The sequence below is a fragment of the Rhinolophus ferrumequinum genome, chromosome X (assembly GCF_004115265.2).
Source record: "Rhinolophus ferrumequinum isolate MPI-CBG mRhiFer1 chromosome X, mRhiFer1_v1.p, whole genome shotgun sequence".
In the NCBI taxonomy this organism is placed as follows: domain Eukaryota; kingdom Metazoa; phylum Chordata; class Mammalia; order Chiroptera; family Rhinolophidae; genus Rhinolophus; species Rhinolophus ferrumequinum.
Genome location: NC_046284.1, coordinates 86,246,629 through 86,260,643, shown reverse-complemented (window position 1 = coordinate 86,260,643; position 14,015 = coordinate 86,246,629). Strand labels below are relative to the sequence as shown.

The 14,015-nt window shown below is 38.8% G+C and overlaps 1 protein-coding gene across 1 annotated transcript in view; it reads right to left on the bottom strand.

Moving 5' to 3' along the window:
• Nucleotides 1–12,376, bottom strand: part of UXT (ubiquitously expressed prefoldin like chaperone) — an 89,140-nt gene extending 76,764 nt beyond the window's left edge. The window contains exons 1-2 of the mRNA XM_033111320.1: nt 12,362–12,376; nt 1,341–1,467 (exon numbers count right to left, since the gene is read on the bottom strand). The gene's annotated coding sequence lies outside the window, so the exon portion shown is untranslated. The remainder of the gene's footprint in view (nt 1–1,340; nt 1,468–12,361) is intronic.
• Between the last annotated feature and the right edge of the window lie 1,639 nt (nt 12,377–14,015).

Genomic DNA, 14,015 nt, shown 5'->3' with positions numbered 1-14,015 from the left:
GAAAATATGAATAATAAAATGTCAATAACTACATGTCTATCAACAATTACTTTCAATGTAACTGGATTAAATGTTCTAAGCAAAAGACATAGGGTGGCTGAATGGATAAGAAAACAAGACCCTTATATATACTGCTTACAAGAGACTCACTTCAAACCAAAAGACACTCACAGACTGAAAGTAAAGGAATGGAAAAAGATATTTCATGAAAATGGAAACAAAGATACAAAAAACTGGAGTAGTAATACTTATAGCAGACAAAATAGACTTTAAAACAAAGGCTATAACAAGAGACAAATATGACCCAGTAATCCCACTTCTGGGTATTTATCGAAAGAAATCCAAAACACTACTTTGAAGGGAGATGTGCATCCATAGGTTCATTGCATCATTGTTTACAATAGCCAAGATGTGGAGGCAGCCTGGGTATGCACACTTTACCAAAGAATATTTATGAAGTGATCACCCTGATAAATCCCCAGGTACCTAGATATTCTTTGGTAAAGTGTGCATACATTTTAAAATTGGGTCTTAATTTTCTTATTTATTGAGTTTTGAGAGTTTTTCATATGTGTCCTTTATCATAAATGCAATTTACACATAGTTTCTCCCAGTTTGTGCCTTGTCTTCTGAAGAACAAAACTTGTCCATCAGCGGGTGAATGGATAAAGAAGAGGTGGTACATATATACAATAGAATATTACTCAGCCATAAAAAGGAATGAAATCTTGCCATCTGCAACGACATGGATGGACCTAGAGGGTATTGTGCTGAGTGGAGTAAGTCAGAGAGAAAGACATATGGCATATGATTTCACTTATATGTGGAATCTAAAGAACAAAATGAACGAAACAGAAACAAACTCATAGATACTGGGAATATTTTGATGATTGGAGATGGAAAGGGGTTTGGGGGGATAAAAGAAGGGGGGAAAGGGATTAAAAAGTACAAATTGGCAGCTCCAAAATAGTAATGAGGATGTAGAGTAGAGCATAAGGAATATAGTCAATAATATTGTAATAACTATGAATGTTGTCAGATGGGTACTAGATTTATCAGGGTGATCACTTCATAAATTATGTAAATATCTAATCACTATGTGTACACCTGAAACTAATAAAATACTGTATGTCAACTCTAATTGAAAAATAAGAAAAATATATTTAAAAAAAGACAATCACATTTCACTGGAATAGAGTAATAATCACAGAGACTGAAGAATGTAGACAAATCAAGGACGACACCATCACACACTTGAGATGTCCCTGAGCACTCAGCGGCTGAGAATGGAAATAGCCTCACTGAGGCCCCTGGCAGATGCGTAGGGCAGCTGTGCTTACCGACGGAGAGCAGGTGGCTGTAGTTCTCCAGTGTCACATCCCGGTACAGGCGTCTCCGAGCAGGTTTCAAGTGCTGCCACTCCTCCCTGCTGAAGTTTACAGTCACATCCTCGAATGACACCGAGACCTGTAACAACACAATCCTGTTCAATGTGACATGGTCAGCACTGGGGGATGGGGAGAAGATAGATAGGAAGTTGTTTGTAATGTTTTTTTCACCATGATATCTCTTATGGGTATGCTTATTAAATACCTATTTATACCAAACATTGTACAGGATAAAAATGTCTAATGAAAATTTTTCCTATTTATTGTGTATTAAATTCAATCAGTAAACCATTTTTGCTAATGAGAATAAAATTAGTTTCTCTTTAAATCTTCTAGTTCTTTTAGAAAATACCTGGAACTCATTTCTTGAACAATTACATACCAGACATTATTCTAGGTTCTGTGGCCACAAAGATGTATTATGTAAGCTTCTAGATTTCTAGAAACTTAGAGACTTGAAAGCATACAACTAAATAGATGAGCTCACTAAGATGTTTAAAAAGGAGCATGACTGAAAGATGTGCAGAGCACATTCTGGATCCAAAGGAGTGAAATATAAATTCTACCTGGGAGTGTAAGTTTAAGCTTCACAAAGTTGGACAATGAAAAGCGTGATGCAGGATGAGTGGGGGGAAACGTTTTCCTAAAAAAACAAGAGCATAGGTGTAGAGACAGAAAAATACATGGTGAGTTCAGTGAACAGCTAATTGAGCTATATAAATGGAGGAGTCTGGGTGATATGTCAGGAAGGTGGTTACAAAATATAATTTTGTGAAAGTAGGAGTCTGGAGTCTGATCATGGAACAAGTTATTTCCCGTAACCAATATATTTCCATTGAGCTTTTCTAGATGCAAGAAAGTGATATGATCTGATTTATAAACAACAGCTTTATTAAGTCATAAGTGACATATAATAAACTGAACATATTTAAAATACACAATTTGATAAATTTTAACATATGTATACACCCACAAAATGACAAGTGAACATATCCGTCACCTCCCAAGATTTCCTCTGTTCCTTTATAATCCTGCCCAATCCACTCCGCCCTGCCCTAACCACTGATTTACTTTCTGCCATTATAAATTAGCTTTCATTTTCTAAAATTTTCAATAAATGAAGTCATAAAGTATGTACTTTTTTGGTTTTGCTTCTTTCACTCAGCATAATTATTTTGAGATTAAGTCATGTTGTTTGTTGTATGTATCAAGAGTTAATTCCTTTTTATTGTTGAGTAGTATCTATTTGGGTTGTTTCCAGTTTTTGGTTATTGCAAATAAAGCTGCTATGAATATTCATATACAAGTCTTTGTAAGGACATTTATTACATTTATCTTAGGAATATACCCGAGAGTGGAATGACTGGGTAATATGGGAGGTATATATTTAACTTGTTAAGAAACTGCCAAAAGTGGTTGTATATTTTATATTCCCACTAGCGAAGTATGAGTTTCCAGTTACTCTACAACATTGCTAACATTTGGTAGGGTTGGTCTTTTTACTTGTATTGAATAGATATAGGGGGTATCTCCATATGTTTAAAAAAATGTTCCTAATGCCTAATGATGTTGAGCACCTTTTCATGTGCTATTTTCTATCTATAGATATTCTTTGGTAAAGTGTGAATACATTTTAAAATTGGGTTCTTAACTTTTCCCCCCCCTGTTTCCGCCTCCCCCACCACATTCCGGTTCAAGCCGTTATTTCTCAGTCTAGTTGTGTAGGACACAGGTCCCTGGCCCATGCTGGTATTATGAGCCTTGTGCTCCCCCCTCCACCCCGCCTGCTGAGGCAGTTGGTCACTAGTCGTTGGTCGGCCGCTTACAGCAGCTCACGGCACCTCTCGCTGGCTGCCGGCCACTCACACTGGATGCCGGCCACTCACGCTGGCCACCGGCTGCTCATGGTGGCACACAGTAGCCCACGGCAGCACACAAGCAGCCCATGGCAGCACATAGCAGCCCACACAAACCTCCAGCTGCTCAGGGCAGCTCAGCTCCAGGGAGAGTTGTTCTTCACAATCTTAGCTGTAGAGGGTGCAGCTCACTGACCCGTGTGGGAATCGAACTGGCGACCTCGGCATTAGGAGCACGGCGCTCCATCCACCTGAGTCACTGGGCCGACCCTTAATTTTCTTTTTTATTGAGTTTTGAGAGTTTTTCATGTGTCCCGCAATTTACACATAGTTTCTCCAAGTTTGTGGCTAGTCTTCTGAAGAATAAAACTTGTTAATTTAAAATTTTTTTTATTAGTTTCAGGTATACAATACAAGGTAATCATTAGACATTTATACCCCTCACACAGTGATAATCCCTCTCCCCCAATCTACTACCCCTCTGACATCATATATAGCTGTTACAATACCATTGACTATATTCCCTATGCTGTACTTTAGGTACTGTGAAAATAAACACACACACACACACACACACACACACACACGGTGCCAAAAAAAATGTATACACATTTTAAGAACGGAAAAAACTATTAAAATTGTAATACTTCTGATGGCGATCAAAATGACGGCGAGAGGTGATCTTCTGCAAAGCTCCCCTGGAATTTACAACTAATCAAACAACAATAACTCCACAAAGGACTCCCTGCACAGCAGACAGGCAAGACGAAGAGGCCCACTACTGAATTCACCGAAAGGAGGGCGAATCGCGCCAGCGGGGGAGGAGGGAAGGGAGAACTGCAGAGATGGAGCCTCGCGGGCGGGCACAGGACGCAGATCCGGCTCAGTGCTCCGAGCTCGCTGCATCCCGGAGCTACCGCGGCTGCGGGAGAGGGAAGGACTCGGACTGCTAGGGCTCCGCTTATGGCCCGCAGGGCTGAGGGGGCAGCATATAACACGGCGGAACCCAACGCTCACGGCAGAGATCTCAGAGCAAAGACTGAGGGAAGAAAGCTGAAAACGGTGGTTTAAGCCCTCACTGCCAAGCAGAGAACAGAAGCCTTAGGCACTGAGACTAGCCGCCCCCTCCCATCCTCCCAGAGCTCGCCCCGCCCCCACCTGCCCGGGGCTAGAAGCCGAACAGTAGCAGAATAAGATCAAAAGAACAGAACATTTGCTGTTCTGAGAACTGTGGACCGCAGACACAGATTCGCAGCCCAACTAGTTCCGGCAAAGGAGAGGTTGCTGTGGAAGCAGGACCGGCTGTGGTGATGGTCGCCAACATTGTTCTGGGCCACCTCTCACAACTTATCCCGCCCCTATCCCCACCTATCTGGGCGGATCCCTGCAGGAGTAAACAGAACTGCTGAAACAGACGGGCTCTGAATCTGATGCATGAAAAGCTTTGGAACTTCAAAAGCTCTCCGCACACCCACACGGACACTGCGCCCTGTGACCCAAGCGAACTATTAACAGAGAGAAGCCTGTCTCCCAGGGAATCCCCCCATTGTGTGAGAAGCTGGAATAGTGCAGAGAAAACATAGCACTATCGTGTGAGAGAGAAAAAAGGGCTGCAGTTGGAGAGAAAATAAGACACTCTACCAACACGTACTGGAAAACAAAAGAAAGACCTCCTCCTATCAACCTGTTGCAGAAACCACTCCTGTAGATGTCTAGGAAGAGAAATAATAAATCAGTAATTGCCATGAATAACCAAGGCAACAAGACAGCTCAGAAAGAAAGTGAAAAGTCTCCAGAAAAGGAACTTAAAGATATGGAAATATGTGACTTAAACGACAGAGAATTCAAGATTGCAGTTCTGAAAAAACTCAACGAGATGCAAGAAAACACAGAAAGGCAGTTTAATGAACTCAGAAATGCAATCAAAGAACAACACGAGCATTTTACAAAAGAGATTGAAATTTAAAAAAGAACTAAATAGAATTTCTGGAGATTAAGAACTCAATAGAAGAAATTAAGAATGAAATAACCAGCTTAGGTAGTAGAGTTGACCAGATGGAGGAAAGAATCAGTGAAATCGAAGATAGAAACCTGGAAATGACACAGATGGAAGAAGAAAGAGACTTGAGACTTAAAAGAAATGAAAGAACTCTCCATCAGAAAGAGCAATATAAGAATAATGGGCATACCAGAAGGAGAAGAAAGAGAGAAGGGAGCAGAGAATATATTCAAACAAATTGTTGATTAGAACTTCCCAAACTTGTGGACAGAACTGGATCCTCGAATCCAAGAAGCAAATAGAACACCTAATTACCTCAATCCCAACAGGCCTTCTCCAAGGCACATTGTATTGAAGCTGTCTAAAATCAACGACAAAGAAAGAATCCTCAAGACGGCCAGGGAAAAGAAGATGGTAACCTACAAAGGAAAGCCCATTAGATTATCATCAGATTTTTCAGCAGAAACTCTACAAGCCAGGAGGGAGTGGAACCAAATATTAAAACTATTGAAAGAGAGAAATTATGAGCCAAGAATAATGTATCCAGCAAAGATATCCTTTAGATATGAAGGAGGAATAAAGACCGTTCCCAACATACAGAAGCTGAGGGAATTTTCTAATACACGACCTGCACTACAAGAAATACTAAAGGTGGCTATTCGACCACCATCAACAGGGACAATTTGTGGCAACCAAAACATAAAATGGGGGAGAGTAAAGGCCTGAACCGGAATATGGGAATGGAGAAAGTAAGTGTGCTAAAGAAAATGGAATACTCTAAATATCAAACTTTCTTTTACTTAAACTTAAAGGTAACCACTCAAGAAAAATCCAGAACTGAAATATATACTGTAATAAAAGAAGAAACAGAGGGAAACATCATAGAATACCACCATACAGAAATAATAGACAACAACAAAAAGGCAAAGAAACAATGGAGACACAGCCTTACCAGAAAACTAAAGATAGAATGACAGGAAATCCTCACATATCAATAATCACCTTAAATGTAAATGGACTCAACTCACCAATAAAAAGGCACAGAGTAGCAGATTGGATCAAAAAACTAAACCCAACCATATGCTGTCTCCAAGAGACACATCTCAGCTCCAAGGACAAGCACAGACTCAAAGTAAAAGGGTGGAAATTGACACTCCAAGCAAATGGCATCCAGAGAAAAATTACGTGTAGGCATACTGATATCAGATGAAACAGACTTCAGGGTGAAAAATGTAACAAGAGACAAAGATGGACATTTCATAATGGTAAAGTGGACTATACAACAAGAAGACATAACAGTCATCAATATTTATGCCCCCAATTAGGGAGCACCAAAATATACCAAGCAACTACGAACAGAAATAAAGGGAGAAATTGACCAAAACACAATTATACTAGGGGACCTAAATACATCACTGACAGCTATGGATAGATCATCCAAACAGAAAATAAATAACGAAATAGCAGCCCTAAATGACACATTAGATGAAATGGATATAATTGACATTAATAGAGCACTTCATCCTAAAACATCAGACTATACATTCTTTTCTAGTGTACATGGAACATTCTCAAGGATAGACCATATATTGGGACATAAAATCAGCCTCAGCAAATTTAAGAAGATTGAAATCATACCAAGCATATTCTCTGATCACAAGGCTTGCTTTGAAATTGGATATCAACTGCAAAAAGAAAGCAGAAAAAAACACAAATACATGGAGATTAAACAACATATTTTTAAAGAACGACCAGGTCAAAGAAGAAATTAGAGGAGAGATCAAAAGATACATAGAAACAAATGAGAATGAAAATACATCCTACCAAAATTTTTGGGATGCAGCGAAAGCAGTTTTAAGAGGGAAATTTATATCATTACAGGCCTATCTCAAGAAACAAGAAAAATTCCAAATGAATAACCTCACGTTACACCTTAAAGAACTAGAAAAAGAAAAACAAATGAAACCCAAGGTCAGCAAAAGAAAGGAAATATAAATCAGAACAGAAGTAAATGAAATAGAGAACAAAAAGAGAATAGAAAAAATTAACATGACAAAGAGCTCGTTCTTTGAAAAGAATAACAAAATTGACAAACCCTTGGCTAGACTCACTAAGATAAACAGAGAAAAGACACTAATAAACAAAATCAGAAATGAAAAAGGGGAAGTTGTCATGGATGCCACAGAAATACAAAGGATCATCCAAGAATACTATGAAGGGACTATATGCCACCAAATTCAATAACCTAGAAGAAATGGACAAGTTCTTAGAACATATAGACTTTCTATGCTGAACGATGAAGAATCGGAAAATCTAAATAGACCGATCACCAGTAACGAAATTGAATCAGTCATCCAAAACCTTCCCAAAAGCAAAAGTCCGGGACCAGACAGCTTCACTAGTGAATTCTACCAAACCTTCAAAGAGGATCTAATACCAATCCTGCTCAAACTCTTCCAAAAAATTGAAGAAGAGACAGGACTCCCTAACTCATTTTATGAGGCCAACATTACCCTGATACCAAATCCTGTTAAGGATAACACTAAAAAGGAAAACTACAGACCAATATCTCTGATGATTACAGATGCTAAAATCCTAAACAAAATTCTAGCAAATCGAATGCAACAATACATTAAAAAGATTATTCATCACGACTAGGTGGTGTTCATCCCTGGGGCACAAGGATGGTTCAACATATGCAACAAATCCTTCAATGTGATACATCACATAAACAAAAAAAAGGACAAAAATCATATGATTATATCAACTGATACAGAAAAAGCATTTGACAAGATACAACACCCATTTATGATTAAAACACTTAATAAAATAGGTATAGAAGGAAAATACCTTAACATAATAAAGGCCATATATGACAAGCCCTCAGCTAATCTCATAATTAATGGTGAAAAACTGAAGCCCTTTGCTCTACGTTCAGGAACACGACAGGGCTGTCCCCTATCACCTCTGCTTTTCAACATAGTGTTGTAAGTCCTCGCCAGAGCAATCAGGCAAGAGAAAGAAATAAAGAAATAAAATGCATCCAAATTGGGAATGAAGAAGTTAAATTGTCACTCTTTGCAGATGACATGATGCTATATATAGAAACCCCTAAAGACTCCACCAAAAAGCTATTAGAAACAATCAAGGAATACAGTAAAGTTGTTGGCTACAAAATCAACATACAAAAGTCCATTGCATTCCTATATACTAACAATGGAATCTCAGAAAAACAAAAACAAAAACAAAAATTCCTTTTGTAATTACAGCAAAAAGAATAAACTACCTAGGAATAAATTTAACCAAGGATGTGAAAGACCGATATGCTGAAAAGTATAAGACATTTTTGAAAGAAATTGAAGAAGACACAAAGAAATGGAAAGACATTCCGTGCTCATGGATTGGAATAATCAACATAGTTAAAATGGCCATATTACCCAAAGCAATATACAGATTTAATGCGATCCCCATCAAAATCCCAATGGTAGTTTTTAAAGAAATAGAGCAAAAAATTATCAGATTTCACATCCTTGGTTAAGTTTATTTTGGTTAGCTGTATTTTAATTTAAAAATCTTAAAAAAAAAATATCCCAGCTCTCTGTACTATTTTTTGCAATGTCCTGTGAACCTATAATTATTTCACAGTAAAAAGTTAAGTACACACACACACACAAAAGCCACCAGGATGAAACTAACTTAATGTGGAGTACAATCCAACTTTTAAAAAACAGTATTTCTACACTGTAAAAACATTTCTAGACCAGGGTTTGGTAAACTACAGGCTGCAGGGCCATAGCCTGTTTTGTAAATAAACTTTTATTGGTAAACAACAATGTCTATTCGTTTACATGTCTGTGGCTGCTTTTGCTACAGCAGCAGAGTTGAGCAGTTGTGACAGAGATTGCAGGACTGGCAAAGTCTAAAATATTTACTATTTGGCCGTTTACGGAAAAACTTTGCAATCCCTGTCTTAAATAATAGAAAGTTGGAAATCTTCCGAATTAATTTTATGAAGCACTATAACCTTACCTAAAAATATATATAGTTGTGGGGCTGGCCCCAGTGGCTCATGCAGTTAGAGCTCCATGCTCCTAACTCCAAAGGCTGCCGGTTCGATTCCCACATGGGCCAGTGTGCTCTCAACCACAATGTTGCCATTCAATGTTGCCAGTTCAATTTCTTGAGTCCTGCAAGGGATGGTGGGCTCCGCCCCCTGCAACTAAAATTGAAAACGGCACCTTGAACTGAGCTGCTGCTGAGCTCCCAGATGGCTCAGTTGGTTGGAACGCACCCTCTCAACCACAAGGTTGCCCGTTCGACTCCCACAAGGGATGGTGAGCTGAGCCCCCTGCAACTAGCAACAGCAACTGGACCTGGAGCTGAGCTGCACCCTCCACAACTAAGATTGAAAGGACAACTTGACTTGGAAAAAAGTCCTGGAAGTACACTGTTCCCCAATAAAGTCCTGTACCCCTTCCCCAATAAAAAAAAAAAATCTTTAAAAAAATCTTAAAAAAAATACATATATAGTTCTAATACAAAGAAGCAGTTATCTGCAGATTATTTTGTCTTATAGATGCAAAGATCTTAAATAAAATATTAGCAATTTGAATCCAGCTAGTATGAAAATAAAAATTTATCCCAAGACCAAATTGGGTTTTCCAGTAAGACAAAGGTGGTTAATGTTAGTACAATTATCAATTTATGTATTACATCAACAAATTATGGAGAAAAACAACACAATTGTATCGATGTATATGAAAAAAGAGGTATTTGACACAATTCAGCAGTAATTCTCAAATGAAAACAAGGCTAGAAAGAAACTATGAAAATTCAGCCAAGATCATAGTCTGGAGATAATCAGGAAGCATAACATTAGAAGGTAAAATGCTGAAGACGTTTCCATTAAAACTAGCAACAACATTGGGTTGCTCCCCTCACAACAGTGTTTTCAAAGCTCTAGCTAATGACATTAAATATGAAGATGAAATAAACTGGCTAAATACTGAGAAGGGGGAGAAAATCATTTTTATTTGCTGGTGACATCATTGTATAGTCAGAAACCTAGCACAGGGAATTTTGATAAGGTGGTAGGGTACAAGAAAATAAATACAGCAGATTGAAACAGAAAAGGGAAAAAATATCCTATTTCCAATAAGGACAATAAACACAGAATACCTAAAAATGAACACAAGAACGATGCTCGACTTAAAATAAGAAAACTAATAGTTATTCTATAATATAACGCAAAATGTAAGTACATGGAGAGACAGACCATATCCCTGGATAGGAATATAGTAAAAACAAAAATATCACTGCTTCGATGTTAACTCTATTGAAGTAATGAAGTGTCCATCAGAATTCCAATTCTTTTTCAACTTGGTAAAACAATTTCAAACTCTATATGGAAGTATAAATAGCCAAGAAGATTATGTAAGGGAATACTGAGAGGGTGCTGGGACTAGCAGATATTAAGCTAACAATGAAAACTAATGCAATCAAAACAGGGATAAATAGGCTAGTGAAATATAAGAAAATGTCCAGAAATTGATCTTAATATGTATGGGAATAGATATGACACTAGTAATACTCAATGAGGGAGACCAGGAAAGTTTATCATGTAAAAGCCAAGGGAGAGAGGAGGAATGCACAAAGGATATGAAAATGCACAGAAGGAATCCAAACGCCCAATTAACTGGAAAAGATGCTCAACCTCACTTAATAGGTGGAAAAAGTAAAACAGAAAAACTATATATAATTATTCAGCCCTCAAATGATAAAAAATGAAAAAGAACAACATCATCCAGTGCTGGAGAGGATTTGGGAAAATGGGTTATTTATACATTTCTGGTGGAATATTTATTATACATTCATGTATATATACACATATATGTATTATATGTATTATATGCATTATATGCATACATGTAATATATATATAACATTTTTGAGAGTCATTAGCAATGTCTATTTAAAAAAATATGCACACTGAGGGTTGCTAGATGGGAGGGGGGGTGGGGATAAGAGGGAAGGTGAGGGGATTAGAAAGTACCATCAGTAACCATAAGATTGCCACGGGGATACGAAAGTCAATTTGGGGAATGTAATCAATAATGTTGTAAAGATTTTGTAGGGTATCCGATGGACACTTGTCTCATTAGGGAGACCACCTCAGGGATGATGTAGATGCCTGATCACTGCACTGTACACCTGAAACTGAAGCTAAACAATAATGAATGTCAACTACAATTTTATATATATATATATATATATATATATATATATATATATATATATATATATTTACAAGAGAGCAGAGTACAGCATTAGGAACAGAGACAGTGGAAATGTCATGGCTGTGTGCGATGTCAGAGGGTTAGTTGATGGGGGAGGGAGGTTGTCACTGTGTGGGATATAAATGATAAATTTCTAACTATTACTTTGTTTTATGCACCTGAAACTAATAAAAATAAATTAATTAATTAATGATAAAAATATGCACATCTGTACCTAATAATAAGGTTCAAGTACAACAAAAGTTGACACAAGCAAAGAGAAATGCACAAATCACCATCACGCTGCTCTATACAGAACGAGTAAGTGAAAAAAAAATCAGAGAGCGTATACAAATTTTGAACACAATTCACAGTTGGAGAACACATTCTTTTTTTTTTTTTCTTTTGAGAACACATTCTTTTGACGCGATAGATGGAGCATTCATGGAAAGATACAAAGGACTTTGCCACTCGGCAAGTCTCCACAGATTTCAAGGAATGTTCATGACACAATTCACTTATCTGACCACTGAGAAATCAGATTAGAAATCAATATCAGTAGTACTGTTTATTGCAAACAGAAATGCGCTTCAAAATGACACGTGTGAAATGAAAAAATCTTAACTGAAATTTAAAAATACTTAGACATGAGAAATAACGATAATACAATACAACATATCTTTTGGGTCTTAGATGGAAATGTATGGTCCTAATGCTTTAATTAGAAAAAGAAAGGCTGACTAATAATTAGCTGAGCATCCGATATAAAAGACCCCATCACTGAAACCACAGAAGTCCCACCATCGACCCAGATCCTGGCCCCCATCACTCAGCCCACAGTACCTGGGTAGCCAACCACTTCAAAATTACCGCAGCACGGCTCAGGCGCTAGCACCTGGGTCCTGAGAAACGCTTCCCTTTCGAGTTCTGACCTCTAACGCCAGGGTGTCTACCTGGCGGGAGACTGGGTGTCTGATGCGCACGCTCAAAAGTACCTGCGAAGTTGAGTTGCGCAATCATCAGGGCGCAGTCACCGGCGTCTGCCATAGTTCTCTTGCCATCCGCTGCTTTTTTGAGATCGGAATATGGCTGCACCCAAGCGGCGCTGCTCTGTGGGCACTGCCATCTTGGACAGGTGTGCCAGCCGTACAGTGGAAGAAGCCGTTGCCTCCTGCCTCACGCTGCAGAACAGTGGGGCTGCCCTGAGAAGAGGTAGCCTGCCCTTCTTTGGGTAAATTTCCTGGTGGACAGGCATTTTTGGAGTTAGGCTCTGGAACTCAACTTCTAGAGCCTAATTCCAAAAAAATATACACACCTGTACCTAATAACAAGGCACAGGGTTGAGGGGGAGCCCTTACTATGAAAAGAGGAAGAGTAGAGTCTGGGAGATACCACTGGAGGAGAGGGGAGAAATGTCACGATGGAACCTCCCCCCCACTTGGGCGATACTATGGAGTGTTCTTGAAGGGATGCTGTAGGAGCGGTAAGGTCCGGGTCCTGGGAGATACCATGAGGAGAGAGGGCACAGAAGTAGGAGTGGTAGCGTCCAGTCCCACTGAGCTGAGGCAGGGGAATGAGGACCTAAACCTGCCCATAATCTCAATCAGCCCCCACAGTAGCCAGGTCGACCCAACTGAAGTGATAACAGGTATCAATAAAAATAAGGGGGGGGGGTGATAGAAGGGAGTAAAGGAGGTCAACTATATGGTGATAGAATGAGAACTGACTCGGTGGTGAGCACACAATGTGATATATAGATGACGTATTATAGAATTGTACACTTGAAACCTATGTAATTTTACTAACCATTGTCAACCAATAAATGTAATTAAAAAATAAATTAAAAAAATAAAAATACGTTTTAAATTGATAGGGCCAATGGTTGTTTTCTCTAATGTAATGTGTCACTAAAAGCATCTTCTAGGATACTTTATTATTTATAGTTCCTTGTAAAGTAAAATCTAAGTAACGATTATGCAAATACTGCATTAGGACAAATTTCCAACTCTGCCCCACAACGAGTTTGCTGCTCCTTAGCACCTCAAATATGGAAATTATGGAGATGCCATTGCCCCTCTGGAAGATGTCACAGGAACAATCCAGTGTATCCCTTCAATGGATGAACTGCTACATAATCTTAAAACCCAGCCCACACACCTCCAATGTGAAGCCCTCGTTGACTGATAGGAGAGTCCATGCCAGCTGAAGGCCCCTCTGACCCAGCAGGTGATGAAAGATTCTTGAAAGGACCTGGTCCTGAGTTCTGGTGTCCTCTATCTTTGTGCCCTTAGACCAATCACAGGCTTTTGGGCCTCAGTTCAACATTCTGGACAGTAGAGGGCTGGACTCTGATTACCGAACAGTCCTCTGACTCTCCCACAGCCTTGGATTGGATAATTTTTTGTTGAGTGAACAAATAAAAGAAGAAATTGAATCTGTGGAAGCTTGCTAGCACACATTCATGTCTAAAAACATTTCCAGCATTATCGTTAATTTT